The 15,761-nt window shown below is 41.8% G+C and overlaps 1 protein-coding gene across 3 annotated transcripts in view; it reads left to right on the forward strand.

Moving 5' to 3' along the window:
* Window positions 1-2,935: 2,935 nt before the first annotated feature.
* The window catches only part of BCL9 (BCL9 transcription coactivator), an 89,752-nt gene continuing 76,926 nt past the window's right edge, over window positions 2,936-15,761 (forward strand). For all 3 annotated transcript variants that reach the window (XM_021923025.2, XM_021923026.2, XM_021923018.2), the window contains exon 1: window positions 2,936-3,232. The gene's annotated coding sequence lies outside the window, so the exon portion shown is untranslated. The remainder of the gene's footprint in view (window positions 3,233-15,761) is intronic.

The raw sequence follows: 15,761 nt of genomic DNA on the forward strand, positions 1-15,761 counted from the left end.
AGGTCTTCTGCCTAAGAATCTAGGACGTTTTCATCTATACTCCATGCTCAGCATTCATAAGTCTTGTAAAATACACTTAGAAATGCTCATGCATTGACCTTGTTCACATATCCACTTGGAATTTCTTTTTTCTCTTTGGAGTTGGCAGGTGGAAGCCATCAGTGCTGGAGGCAAGATAGTCTGACCTGGTGTTCTTACCAACATGTTCTGGCCTGAAGGCCTGGCATTCTCTGTCCTCTGCCAAGTGGAGGAATTGGAAAACTAAAGGTTGTTTGGGGGCCCGGGCACATGCTTTCTTCTTCATTAGCTACTTTCAGGAGATGTCATGAGATTTTAAAATGCATGTGAAAATGTTAGGATCATGACTGCCTCTTTCTTCTTTCTCTCCTTGAGCATTTTTATTTTCACTCTAACAATCGGAACAAGTCTTTTTGCTGCCGTAGCAGTACAGCATAGTGGTGGCGATCCTGGTCTCTAGAAAGGTAGACCACCTGGGGCCATATCTCAGCCACTACCTCCTGGCTGGATTACCTTAACACGTTACTTCACTTCTGTGCCTCAGCTCCTTCATCTAGAAAACAGAAACACTAATAGTTTACACTGTATGAGATTGTTTAATATATAGAAATGCTTAATAAATGTTAGTTGTTGCCATCATCATTATCATCAATATCTATGGGCCTTTTTAGTTTGCTTTTTTATTTAAAAAACTTTTTTATACTTAAGAAAAGGAAGCTTTTCTGGTCTTAGCTACCTTTCTCCATTCCCTAGCAATCTGAAAATAGTGCAGTCATTGAAGGTTAAGTCGACCCTTTATGCAATTCTTACCTAGGAGGCCTCATTGTGTATAGTGAGTCACCACCACTTAGAAGTGGACGGTGAGTCAGTAACCTATTAAGGGGAGGTCAGAAGTTCCCCTGGCTCAAAATGAAAGGATTCAAACCCAACCCTGGGGTACAGAAAAAACAGTGTACTTGTATGGCTGACTAGACTTGAAGTGCCATGGACTACCTGGTCTACTCGAGTGAGAAGGCACAATGTGGTGGGTAAACGCTGGGGCTTTAGAATCACACAGACCTCAGATGGATTACAGCTCTACCTCTACCTTGCTGTGTGACCTCAGACAAGTTGCTTAACCTCTCTGTGCCTCATTTTTCTATCATCTGTAAATGGACATGATCTTAACAGAAATTACTTCATGGTATAAATGCATGGGAAAATGCTAAGAATCAAGTAAATACTTAAAAAAAAGTAATTATTTTCATTATTATCACCACATCATCATCATTAATGGGAGTCGGGACAGACAGTTCAGGGATCAGGGATAACGGAGAAGCAAATTAAGGGGAAAAATAACAGGAACAAGTCTGTGTCTTTGATGTGGTGAGTTTTAGGTAGTGACACCTCATTTCGCTAGTATTAAGTATGAAAGAAGTCATAATTTATTCTTTACTGCACCCCTACGAAGGAATGAGTGATGTGTGTTCACATAATTTCCATTTTGTAGAGGAAGATTCTGAGGAATAGAGTCTAAACAATCTTCATGAAAAAGTACAGATCTGATTTAGCACCAGTTAGGAGCTAAGCTTCCATTCAGATCCTGTTGTATAGGGGTGACTCTTCTGGCCTAGGCAGAGGAGATCTTGTTAGGTCTGTGAGTCCACAGTATCTAAAAATATCAATGTCATGTAATCATCCTGTCATTCTTCTTCCTGATCTCAATTGGCCCTCCTGATTTCATGCCATCTGCAAATTTGCACATCCTTTGTGCTCCTTTTTGCTCACATTTTATGCCTTCTTTTACCGTCTCATTTACTCTGCATGTTTCAATCTCTCTGGGTTTCCATTTTTCTTCTTTATTTAATGCAGTGTTGTTTCCCTCTCTCCCTCTCTCTCCACTCCTTTACAGCCCCCACCTCCTCCCTCCACACCAATCAAATTCCTGTTTGTTTCTTGCCATACTCATTATCCTACCTCATTCCCCTCTTATTCCTAGAAAACAGCACACAGACTCACCCTCCCCTCCTCCAACTCTCAGGCCCACCCTCCATAAATTCCAGCAGCCTGGCAATCAGTAACTTTAGCATCACACTTCACAGCTCTCCTAGTTTACACTACTTGTTACTACGCTCCTTGCTACTGCTCTCTAGGGTTTCTGCTAAAAGAAAAAAAAAAAAAAAAAGCTTCACTTTAAAAATATCCTGGGTACAAGTTGAACCTACAGTTAAGTTTACTCACACATTTACACATTTCATGATTTTATTGTAACTAGTAGCTCAAGTCCATGCTCAATTATGCAGTGAAAGAAGGCTAGATCCTCAGGAAACAATTTTTTCTCCATTGTAAAGAAGAAAAATCACCTAACCACTCAACAGAAACCCCAGTCCTGGGGCCACCCACCCTCTTATCTCCCTACTCCCCCAATCTCCAGCTAATGGGACTTTGTTTTTTCCTTTGTCGGGTCATTTATTTCACTTTTCCTGGCGCTGAGATGGCCTGAGTCTGTGTATGTGTGCACATGTGTGTGGCCACTGCTGTTCTTCCAAAGGGCTCACCTCTCTTCTGCCATTTTACTAGGACACAGGAGGCGGCTCTCTGCTCTCGCTCTCCCTCTCTCTTTTTCTCCCTGCCCCCAACTCAGCCTGGGCTTTTTCCTGTCTCTTAACTCCACCAGTGCAGCAGCAACTAGCTGAGCTGCTTGAGAGAGAGAGAGAGAGAGAGAGAGAGAGAGAGAGAGAGAGAGAGTGTGTGTGTGTGTGTGTGTGTGTGTGTGTGTGTGTCTGCGTGCGCAGCTAGGCCAAGCCTGCGAGCCTGCCTGTCACTGGAGAGTTTTAGTTTGCATTCAGAAGAAAGGAGGAGGGGAGACAAGAGGGGAGGAGGAAAAGGTGGCGGGGGGAGGAGTAGGGGGGGCGTATAGAAGGGAGGGAGAATGTCTTGTTTGTGGCTTGTCAGCAATTGCTTGAGACAAGCTTCCATGTGTGAAAGCTACTTGGCATGAATGCCTGGGCCGTACCAAGTGTCACCGCAGCAAGAGGGGGAGTCAGAAGAAAAACAGATCAGACCAGAGCAGACAATAGGCCCCTAAAGTGTTCCCCCTAAGTTGCTTTGATGTTGTCCTGGTGTCTTGATACCAGGAGGCCAGGGATTGCAGGAAAAGGGTCTTTTTTGTCTTCATTCACTTTCCCCCCTCAGTTTCTGAAATGATTCTCCAGAATTTCTCCTCATAAAAAAGGTAAGAGCCCTAACAATTCCTTCTTCGGTGGCAGGCTTGTTCGCCTGTGCCTGGAAGTGGGGGTCTCATTCCTGCGCTGCTCTGAAGGAGCGCTGGGGTCCTGCGATTGGAGCTCCTGCGTTGCCCCTGGAAGTCTTTCAAGGCGCCCAGGGCTGGGGATGGCCCCTCTTTCGAGGGAACCCCAGTAACACGATCTGTGCCTCTGGGTTGGTGGGGGAGAAGGGGTGGATGGAGAGGGGTGGGAGGAGGGTGTGAGTGTGGGAGGGAAAAGAGAGAGAGAGAGAGGGAGCGAGAGAGAGAGGGAAGCCTGAAAGAGAGGGAGAGAAGGGCAGAGCCTTCGTTCTGGGAAGCCCCAGCCCAGAGCCCAGGGAGGCCTTGCAGGCTCCAAGCTGTGCATTCTCAGGCTGAGCAAGGGCCGGCCAGGGCTCCGCCGAGTGACTGCAGAGATTGCATCGAGCTTTGTGTGTGCCAGTGTGCCGGTGGGTCTGTGTGTGCATGTGGACTTCCCACACACTGCCCTGGTGTGCCTTGCTGTGAAGGGGAGGCACCCCGATCCTTACCACCCCAGCCCAGACTCTCCGAGGAGGAGCGGCATGGCAGGCAAGAAGGGAGAGCAAGAGAACTCTGCCACAAGACGATCCAGAAACTTTTCCAGTCTCAGGGATTCCTCTGGTCGTAGAGACTGTAGAGTTGTGGGGTGCCCCGTGCCTCAATTTCCCCATCTGTAAAATCAAGGGAGCTGATCAGGGATGCTGTATGCCTCCCTGGGATTGAGCGAAACAGAACAGATCACTGTGTCTGAAACGCGTGGAGAAATCGTCAGCTAGAGATGCTGTGGAATCACAGAGTAGAAGTGTTATCATTATTCTTGATCATGATTATCAGGGTAATAAAACCATCATTAAAGACACCCTGAGACAAATAGACTGAGGAGCATAGATCAAGTGTCTGAGCATTTCTAAGGAAACAAAAAGCCTTGTTCCACCTGTTGGCTTCTGTCCTTTTCTCTTGTGTCTTTTCGTTAGATTTATTGGCCGATTTGTACAGAGAATGGGGTGGGAGGGGTTGGGTTTTCCCCTTTCCTCCTCCTTGTACATATTTTTGTTTTAAAGAAGGTCAATGTAAGATGCTTGAGCGAGAAAATGTGCCTCCTGGTATAGTAGTTTATTCAAGACCTTGTGTTTTCTGGCACTGGCAGGGCATGCAGACACATCTGTAAACTCTACCTTGGAGGTTAAAGATTTTTATTGTGGCTTTTAGAGATTAAATGAGATTTATTTACAATTGCTGTTTATCAGAGAGTAAATATCTCACTGTGTGTGTATGAGGCTAAGAATGTGAAGGCTGTTTACTCGCTGGTGGTTTTGTGGATAAAACCTTTTCCTTTTTGAAGTGACATCTTGAGGGATGGAATAGAGGGCTAAAATCAGTGCCTAACATGCATCTTTAAAATTTTTTTTTGAAGAAAAAAATGTCTGCTTATTTTCTTGAGTTGTGGATTTCCTTTCTTCTGTTCCTACACAGTGATTGTTTAAAGGCTCTCAGTTGTAGCTCTCTCTGAATTCTCTGGGGGAATTCTGCTTTCTTACCTAATTCTAGGTTTTCTGTGACTCTGCTACTTGTCCAAAAAAATCTGTAAAAGTCTAGGAGGCTGTGCCTCCTTCCATTCTAACTGCAAATGTTTATCAGACTGACTCCCTGTGATAGCTGGAGATTGAAGCAAAGGACCAGCCCTGGTTGAGAATATTTATGTGCTTCTCACAGAGGCCTGGAAACCTGACTTCTGAGTGTGGGAAAAGCTGAAGGAAAGCCATTAGTTGGCCTGGATCTGGCAAGAAGGTCCCCCTACATTTAATGTTTTATTAAAATAAAGCTGTGTATATATATATATATATATATCTGAAAACTTAATTGTTTTCTACTTTATAGGCAGAGATCTTACCATGGTTGTTCCTGACAAGATTTCAGGGTCCAGATATGTTCCTAAAATGTTAGAATTTAAGGACTGCAAGGAAAAAGAAGTGTTATTCCATCATGTTATAGACGAGGATGTTAAGGTCCAAAAGAGATAAGCACTAATCTAAGGGGCACAACAAAGCTGTGGTAACATCTAGACCACACCCGGGGGTTCAGAGTACCCGGAGGGTCTTCATGCCGCGTACCTTTACCTCACACCCACATTTGATTTTACATACTCCAGCACTTGGCCAACCAAAGAGAGGCACCTTTTGTAGTTCTGCTTGCTGTGGTGGATTACAGCAGCATGCTCTGCCCTGCTCATGTCATCAAATAGCACAAATATGACAAACATGGGTCCACAACATGAATTTGCATAAATTCATTCATGTATTCATTTGTTCATTCAACTAATATTTTGGGGATCTTTACTCTGCAGCAGGCAAACACTGGGCACTGAGGATATAGGAAAGAGAAAGGCGGATATACACCTGCCCTCAGGGAACTTACAGTCTTATTGGTATGATCCACATTAACCACATGGTCACACAAACTAGTAATCCTAATATTGATAATACTTATTGAACAGCATGCAAGTATTATGGCGGAGTGCATAGAGTTGCATAAGTTATTGACTCAAAGTGTGTAACTAGACATAAGCTAACTGTTCTCTTTCTCTTTGTGGCTGAGTTCCCCTTGCCCCAGCCAACTTCCATTCCTCTGGTGTCATTCCTACTCACAGGGAGCCCAGCAATTCCAAAGAGCAGAAAATTTTCCTTCCGTCTCTCATCATCCTTCACTCTCTCTCTTTTCTCAGCACACAGACCAACAAATAATATCTGCTAATCCCCTACACTTGTACTGTGAAGTAACTTCACTCTTGTAGTGAGCAGCCTAACATTGCTACCTGGATAATTCTTGTTGACTGCGGTTAGTGAGACTCTGATCTCGTTTTACTGATTCCATCGTTCTTCTAGGGCTGGTACTAAACACTCAGCTGCAAGAGTCTCCACCATTATCACTGTCATCTTGGAATTCCAAAGACAATATAATAAAATGACCTTTCCTACCCCTCCCAGCAAGGAAACATATCCTACCCCTCCCAGCAAGGACTCATAAAGGGAAAAAAAATTAAATACCTTTTTAGCAGATCTCTGGTTGTGTTATTAAAATCTGACTGGTTTAGTGATATCAAAGATAGAACCTTTTTTTTCTCTCTCTCTCTCTCTCTCTCTCTTCCTCCTATTTGTGGCCTTTCTTGGAAAGAATATAGTGTCTGGTTGAAATGCCAGTCATTTCCACGGAGGCAGATTTCTGTTAATGCTGGCGTCACCATTTTCTACGTCGTGTCTTTCTCTAGTACTCAGCGGAGTTTGTCTTCAGTGTTGTCCATCCATCTTTTTTTTTTAAGATTAATTTAATAGTTTTTTTAGAAGGCACACATGCCCACCCACACATAAATCATAGGTTTGATGCCTATACTTTAGGAACCCACACATAATGTGTGGTTAAGCCGTGTCATGAGAAAAATAAGAGTCAGTTCTACATACCCAGCATTGTTACACAGGGATGTGCCCAGCCCACATTGTAGCAACAACCTAAACCGGAGCTTGCCAGCTTGCTGTGGTCTGCATTTGGCACCTGTGGCCAACGCCTCCTCCTCTGAGCGGTATGCACTTCATTTGCAAGTCTTTGATCACTTCCGACATACTCTCCCCCACCCCAAGTGTGTTACTCACCGGGGAGCTGCCTCTTGGGGAGGCAGTCTGAGTTGGCATTGGAAGAGTAATCCAAAAAGAGGAGTAATCCAAATGGGGAGTTGAGGAGTGAGTAAAACAAGGATCTGGTCAGAGGAAAGATTTAACAGAACTGGAGAGCCAGACAGCAGTGATACAGGTCATCTTTAACTCCGGGGGAAGAAAACTGAAGACTGTTACGACATTTTAAAGGGTGCAATGTGTAGGTACTCTGCATAAATAACAATTCTGGAGTCTCTAGTCCTGCTGAAAGTAAAACCAACACAAGGTGCAGGACATTTCCAAAACTCATTAGTTACAAATACGGCTTTTGCATGTAGCTTTACTAAAGGGGATTTTGTAGTTTTTCTACTCCCAAGAGACATAAATATAAGATGTACAATGGAAATTTCCTCCATTCCTTTTAAACCTTGACATTTTAATGCACTTTACAATATCTGCCTTGTCCTCTATTATAACAGCTCTGTGAATTAAATAGTATTGTTATCCTTCTGTTATATTTGAGTAAGGTTATGTGACTCACCCAAGGACTCACAAGAAAATGAGAGGAGAAACTGCTAGCTAATGAAATCTCCCTGTTAGACCATCTTTGCAAGAGATGAGAAGCAGAGAACAGAGGCAATCACCACGACATACAGATTAAAGGTACTGTGTTGACTTGGCATTAAAATAATTGCCTTGGGCCGGGTGCGGTGGCTCACGCCTGTAATCCCAGCACTTTGGGAGGCCGAGGCAGGCGGATCAGGAAGTCAGGAGATCGAAATCATCCTGGCTAACACGGTGAAACCCCGTGTTTACTAAAAATACAAAAAAATTAGCGGGGCGTGGTGGTGAGTGCCTGTAGTCCCAGCTGCTGAGGAGGCTGAAGGAGGAGAATGGCGTGAACCCGGGACGCAGAGCTTGCAGTGAGCTGAAATCGCGCCACTGCACTCCAGCCTGGGTGACAGAGCGAGACTCCATCTCAATAATAGTAATAATAATAATAATAATAATAATAATAATAAATAGTAATAATTGCCTTAGTTTTGCCTTCCCCCATCCTTTTTTTTTTAAATGGTAGGATTTAGAATGTTCATCAAAAAAAGGATCCCTAGTTCTAGTTTAATAATGACATGTTTTCTACAAAGTGCAATGGACCAGCCTCTATCTTTGGTTTTGCCAGTCTATGGCCTAGAAATCCCCATTCTACTTCTCTGGACCTCTCGGAATGAGGGAATCGGACTAAATCATCTTTAAGCTTCCTTCCAGCTCTGCTATTCAATGTTTTTCTGATTCTGTGAATAGGATACTTAATGAATCTGGTTTTTGGCCATCTTATATGAAGCCCAATTCAAGAACTATAGTTATTAAAGGGGAAAGGGTAGTGGGTTTTGTGGATATATAGGATTCATTCCTATACGTCTATATCTATCATACTGACTATGTTGACATTTTGAAGTGAAAAGCTCAATAGGAAGAAGTGAGAGTTTAATTTATATCTTTTGGAGAATTTGCCAGTCAGCATGCAGGCACATGTGCAAGAGACTAAAGAACCATTTCCGAAAGAAGAGGCTGTTTTGAATGCATGTTTTTCTGTATAAGTATGAATTTAAAATGGATGGGCACTGGGTACATCTCTTAGCTTTGCTGTTCTCACAGGCTTTTTCATAAAAATCGTGGTTTTTTTTTTTTTTGTATTGTGCTCACATGTTGTTTTGAGGATGCAAAGGAACAGTGTAAGCAACTGTAGTGCTGATGATACATGCTATGGGTTTAACACTATGCTTTTGGGGATGACGGGACCATTGGCAATCTTTATGACATGAAACTCCTGAAAGAGATTATCTGCTGATAGTTACATATGTGTGTGTGTATATAATATACGTGTGTGCATATATATTATATATGCCTTTAAGATATAAGTAATAATCTGCTTCTGAAATGTGATTGAGGGTGAGACAGAGGGTGGAGAATGAATAATGGTTTCACTAATCATGTCATCTCTATGAGTAATTCCAAGCACTATTCATTTGAAATTGGTTAAACCTTTGAAAATATATAATTTAAAAATTTTACACAGTGGCTCTTAATATAATTTTTAGAACCCCAGAGTAAATTTTCCTGCCGTGTTTTAGGAATATCATCTGGTTTGGAGCAAGGGAAACCAGTTCAAGGTTGCTTTGACAGTTAGTAAACCACTGACTCAATTTTAATTAGTTTTACGTTTTTTCATCTGGAAAAAAATAGTATGTAAGATATAATTACTTTCTAGCTGGGAAAGAGGATTTTGCACACTATATGTAATAATTTTTTTGATTTACAATGTGTCTTTATTCTGGGTTGCATAAAATTCCTGACATTGAATATCTTGTTTAATATCATAACAATAATAATAAGTAGATACATAAGAAAAATGTATTATTAACTTTAAAGACAGGAAAACAGAAATAGTTTAGTGAAGTGGACATGCCAGTAAGACTTTTAGAACCTAATAATGTACTCTGTAGAAATTTGTGAAGTGTTTGGTTACCGATGAATGCTAAACATTATAAAGGGAAAAGGAAAGCGTATTCTATATATTATTGTCGCCAATCTAATTTTTAATGATCTAAATAGTTACCAAAAGTAGTCTTAAAGATTCAAAATGCCTTTAGTTTAAAACTTTGGAGAGCTTTAGTAATTCCATGAAAATCACAATCACTCTTTTTCCTGAAAAATACACAAACTCAAAACTACCACTAATAGCATTTGAAGGAAACCAAGCCGTCATTTGCTCAGAAGAGAAACTTATAAACCTTGAGGTAACTTTTTATCTTGGATAATACTAGATATATTGGACTTTCTATTATCCTTAGGGCTTGTGTAGTTAGTACATGTTTGAGGAGAGAAATTTTGCTGAGGGTCTGTGGACAAGGATCATTCTGAGTGAAGGTTAAGGTCATACTTTCTCCAAGGATGCTTGGATTGGTGGTTTACCGTATAGACATCCATGACACACTGGAGTGTTTAACGCAACCATAGTCTAAAGAATTCAGGACTTTAACTTCTGTGCCAGTGCCCACGTTGCTGTCTCTGCCTGGAATGTCTTTTTGCCTTAGCTTTTCCAAGCCAGCTCCAGCTGCTCCTTTCAAGATTGATCCTGGGCATTTCTTCTGGGAAGCTTCCTGGACCCAAACCAGGTCATTCCTGCTCCACCACTTCCTAGTATGCACTTATGTGGCTCTTATCACACTGCACTAGAATCATCTGCCTCCTGCTCTGGGCTGTGGTCCCTCAAAGGTTGGAATTGTTTGTAGTTTTTGTACCCCTAATCCTTAGCATAGGGTGAAACAGAGCAGGCAATCAATAAATGTTGGTGAATGAATAAACAGTTCACACTGAAATAAAGCTTATTAATGAATTTAATTAAATATACATCCAGAGGCTGAGGTGGGAGAATTGCTTGAGACCAGCCTGGGCGAGATAGTGAGACCCTGTCTCAAAAAAAAAAAGGTGTAAATACAAAAAGAATTGACAAGAAGAATCTTAAATTGCAACCTTGTGTTGCATTTATAAAAAAAGGAAATTTCTCATAGGGTATTCGTCTTCTCTCCTGTTGCAAAGAATAAAATACATAATCATAATAAAGCATTTTGTATACTCTCAAATTCTTTCCTTTTCTTTCTTTCTTTTTTTTTTTTTGAGACAGAGTTTTGCTCTGTTGCCCAGGCTGGAGTGCTGTGGCAAGATCTCGGCTCACTGCAGCCTCTGTCTCCTGGGTTCAAGCGATTCTCCTGCCTCGACCTTCCAAGTAGCTGGGATTACAGGTGTGCACCATGATGCCCAGATAATTTTGGTATATTTAGTAGAGACAGAGTTTTGCCATGTTGGCCAGGCTGGTCTCAAACTCCTGACCTCAAGTGATCTGCCCACCTCAGCCTCCCAAAGTGCTGGGATTACAGGCATGAGCCACCACACTCAGCCTCCTCTCCTTTCTCATGCCCAGCTTTTTCCCCCTAAAGCTTTTGTTTTTCACGTTTCCCATTCTTGGACCTTGTGATTTCCTATGAGTTTATTTTTTATGTCAAAGAATCACAGATGATAAATCAGTTAGTTAAGTTTGCCTATCTTACCTGCTATTTATTGATATGTAGGTAGTGACTAAAGAGGAGAAGTTTCTTCTAGCTCAGAAACAGGAAAAATCAAGAGATCTTTGAGGAAGTTTGGACAATCAGAGGATAGTAAGGTGAATGCCTGACTTCCAGGAATCTGCAGTTGTGACCATCTGAAACAAAGAAGGAGTCACTGTAATGTAATTTTCATTTTCTAAAAAAGGTTTTTTTTGTTTGTTTTTTTTTTTTGAGACGGAGTCTCGCTCTGTAGCCCAGGCTGGAGTGCAGTGGCGGGATCTCAGCTCACTGCAAGCTCCGCCTCCCGGATTTACGCCATTCTCCGGCCCCAGCCTCCCGAGTAGGTGGGACTACAGGCGCCCGCCACCGCGCCCGGCTAGTTTTTTGTATTTCTTAGTAGAGACGGGGTTTCACCGTGTTAGCCAGGATGGTCTCGATCTCCTGACCTCGTGATCCACCCGTCTCGGCCTCCCAAAGTGCTGGGATTACAGGCTTGAGCCACCGCGCCCGGCTCTAAAAAAGGTTTTAAGTGCTAAACCGTCTAGAAAAGGGCTTCTGGTTGCAAAGAACTGACTCACTCAGGTTCCCTCTAGGAAAGTGACATTCACTGTGAAGATGCTCACAGATAGAGCCTGCAATCAGACTTGGAGACCTTTTAGGTGCCGAGGCAGCTCTAGGGACAACTTTCTCGTTCATATCAGTCTGATTCTCTCCCTCTGTGTTTGCCTTACTCAGGCTCTTTTGCTACTCACTGCTTTGATCTTCTAGCTTTATTCTGAGTAAGCTCTCTCAATCTCATAGCTTTTTAATTACACCCCTAATTGTTGCTTCTTTGACTTGTCAAGACCCCCATGTCCAGAATCTACTCTTTCTACTCTCCCCGCTTCATGGCTTCTCCTCATGGTTTCTTTCCTTCCATTCTTTCAGCTGCAGTTTTCCATGATAATTGCTTCCTTCTCTCAGAATTCCCTAATTTAGATTCCCAAGAAAGGATCCAACTAACCCAACTCATCTTTTCACTGCCATGCTTTATAGGTTCTTAGCCAGCTTGAGGTTGGAGCTGTCCATGAGTCAGATGCTCACCTCTAGTCTAGGGTGCTGTGGTAAAGGGAGATGGGTAGGGGTAGAGCGGTTGTCACTTGGTATAAAACTGGACTGTCTTTTAGTATGAACCATGGAAGGGCCATCTTCCCTTCCATGTGGCTGGCAAGGAACATATTTGACACAGCTAATATAAGCCCATTATGGAAGTCTAGGAAATTAAGGCTAACTGGATGACTAAAAATTAAAATTTTCATGGGTGACAATTAATACAACTGAGATAAAAAGACCATGAGAACAATAGCCAATTTATAACAAAAAAAATTGGGAGAGGGAAGTGTATTAGAGTTAGCTCTTACATGAGAGATGTCATTTCATGTATTTATCAAAAAGCAAGAGTAGGTGAATAGTGAGAGTGAGAATATATTGACGTGGATCCCAGAGGCTAGTCTAAACAGCAAGCATAGTACTGGAATTGGGGACCAGGATGAGGATAAATAGAAATGCTCAACTCCGTAGGGAGCTTCAAAGCGTGTGCTTTCTTCCTGTGCTTTCTTCCTATGCTTCCCTGTTTTGTACTTGATCCAACTTGTCTGTAGCTTCTGGAACAGTCTGTCCTGAACTGGTTATGTGACCCTGGCCTGGTTATTTGTTCTCTCTGAAACTCAGTTCATCATCTGTAAAATAGGGATAATAATTGTTATTTAAATAGCTTGTCTTAAGAATTAAATTAGATGGGATCACATATTTAAAGTGACTGATACACATTACCTGATATGTAAAAGGCACTCAATCAGTTGTAGCAATTATTCTAGAACATAAGGAGGAAGGAAATGTTGATGGAACAACATGCTGGGTAAAATTCTGCTTTTTATATCATTTATTCCTTACAACAGTCCTGAGGGACTTGTATTATTATTTCTACTTTATAAATGAGGAGACAGTAATAATAATTGAGTATTCGCTATGTGCCACACAGTGAGCTAAACTCTTCCAGGCATTGTCTCATTCAAACTGAGATAGGTGCTATTAATACCTTCACCTCATAGTTGAGGACACTGTGGTCTAGAGAGTATAACTTGCCAAACATCATACAATTAGCAAGTGACCATTAGAGTATAAGTCTATCTGAAGCTGGGTCGGTCTGACTGTAAAGGATTTCCAAAGTTATATAATTGCTAAGTGACAGAGTCAAGGCTCAGGTCTGGTTAAGGGCAGTACTTCTTCAGTGCACAGCCAGAGGTACATGCTGATTGAATGAAGGATAGTGGCAGACACACACCTATAAGGGTCTCGCATCTGACTCTGAATGCCATGGTTAGACAAGGGTAAGTTTTGGATAGGGTACTGTTATGGTTCGGCTGTTCCCTCCGTAACTTAGGTTCAAATTTAATTGCCATTATGAGAGTATTAAGAGGTGAGACCTTAAAGAGGTGGAGAATCCTTAAGGGCTTCACTTTCATGAACGGATTAGCGCGGTTATCTTGGGAGTGGGTTAGTTATCGACGGAGTGGGCTCCCGATAAAAGGATGAATTTGGCCCCCATTTTCCCTCTGCCATGCCTACGTGTTCACTAACCATGTGATGCCTTCTGCTATGGAGTGACCCTCACCAGATGTGGCCCCTTGATCTTGGACTTTCCAGACTCTAGCAAATAAATTTCTTTTCTTTATAAACGATGCAGTCTGTGGTATCCTGAAATGGACTAAAGCAGCAGAAAATGCTGTCTGTGGTATCCTGAAATGGACTAAAGCAGCAGAAAATGGACTAAAGTATAGATTTTTAAAAAGTTTTAATAATTTAAATATGTCAAAATAAGGTCTCTGAGACCTGAGGAAGTGATTTAACAAACATGATAAATATCTGTTGTATGTCAGACAATGAAAATGAGCTTGGCATTGCGGGGTGCAAGATGATTGAGGCTTGAATCCCTACCTTTAAGGTGCTTTCATCCTGGTGGAGAGAGACAGATATTCACAGAACTAATTATAAAGCATATACCAATGGATCAAAAAAACTGTGGTAGTCACGGGAGAGAACAATTAATTTGGTGGTGAAGGGAATAATGGTGGAAGGAATTGGGGAATGCTTCATGAAGGGGATGACATTTGCAATGGTCCTTGAGGGATGAATGTGGAAGTACTAGAAGTCTTCTATAGTTTCCTTTTTCTTCACTCCAGTGGTTTTATAAAGGGTGATATAAAGTAGCATTGTAATGACTGAATAATAGATTGAGGCCAGGCGCAGTGGCTCACGCCTGTAATCAGCACTTTCGGAGGCCAAGGATGATGGATCAACTGAGGTCAGGAGTTCAAGACCACCCTGGCCAACATGACGAAACCCTGTCTCTACTAAAAAACACGAAATTAGCCGGGCGTGGTGGCACATGCCTGTAATCCCAGTTACTCGGGAGACTGAGGCAGGAGAATCACTTGAACCCAGGAGGAAGAGGTTGCGGTGAGCCGAGATCATACCATTGCACTCCAGCCCGGGCAAAAAGAGTGAAACTCTGTCTCAAAAAATAAAACAAACAAAGATTGACAGATAATAATGCTTTCAAAGATTGGTTTCTTTGAATGAAAGCGGAGAAATATCTACTCTTACTAACCATAAGAATATATTGGCATTTTCCTAGTCTGTACTTTCCCAGAGTTCTATTGAAGGAATCACACAATGAAATACCCTGTTCTGTGCTTTCTAGGTTTGGGTTCTAGAGTTGAACAGCAATCTAACAAGGGCCTATCAATCCCTGGTGTGACCATATGGGACACTAGTGTGAGTTCTTGTAGTACAAAGGAGTACTAAGGTACTGACAGATGGGTCATTTATTCATCTAATGTTTGAGATTTTAGTCTGTAGTTGGGAATTTCCAATTTTTTTTTTTTTTTTTTTTTTTTTACATACAATACCAGGCTTTCTGGATTTGGTGGGTTTTTTGGAGACAATCCTCATTTAAAACATTCTGCCTTGTCTCCATAAGTATATTCATGATTGGTAGTCAATATATTCTGGTAGCTGTTTCAGGTTGTTCAGGTGTATTGAGTTTTCACATCCTAATCCTGTTTAAAGAGAGCCTAGTAGATGTCTTCTGCATTATGGACTTTATTCCCTTGCTGGGACGAAGTGCGTACTGACTGGTCTTTACACTGTAAGGTAGAACCCCAGCTAAGCTCTCTTGTTCTGTTTTGGTTTGATTCTTTGCTCAGCTTCTTTTTTCCCAAACTCTGCAGATGGACATTAGACTCATTCTTCTTTCAAGGTCTGGCTCAGATGTCACATTCTTCACAGTCTTTTTCAATTCCTAAAGCCAGAGGACTCTTGTGTCCATGTTATCTTCTACTTTGCTTAGAATGATCATATTAGCTATACGTGTTCACTGTCATAAATCCCTTACTAGAGAGTAAACCAGAGGGTAAGGATTTAGGTCCTATTTACCTCTGCATCCCCAAGAGCACCCAGCAGAGTTCCTCTCCTTTCAAGTGGTTGTGCTCAAGATGTTTACTGAACCCAACTGAATTGAATTCTTGGCTTCATTGGATTTGCTTTGAGTATGGTAACATTAATGTCTGTGCCCCAGTTCCCTTTTGGAAAAGAAATGCTGCCTTAAAAATAAAAAGCATCTTAACTGATTTTGGGATGAAAGACACCACGTAATATAAGCAGTAATTGTAATTATTATTAATCAGC

The sequence above is a fragment of the Papio anubis genome, chromosome 1 (genome assembly GCF_008728515.1).
Source record: "Papio anubis isolate 15944 chromosome 1, Panubis1.0, whole genome shotgun sequence".
Lineage (NCBI taxonomy): Eukaryota > Metazoa > Chordata > Mammalia > Primates > Cercopithecidae > Papio > Papio anubis.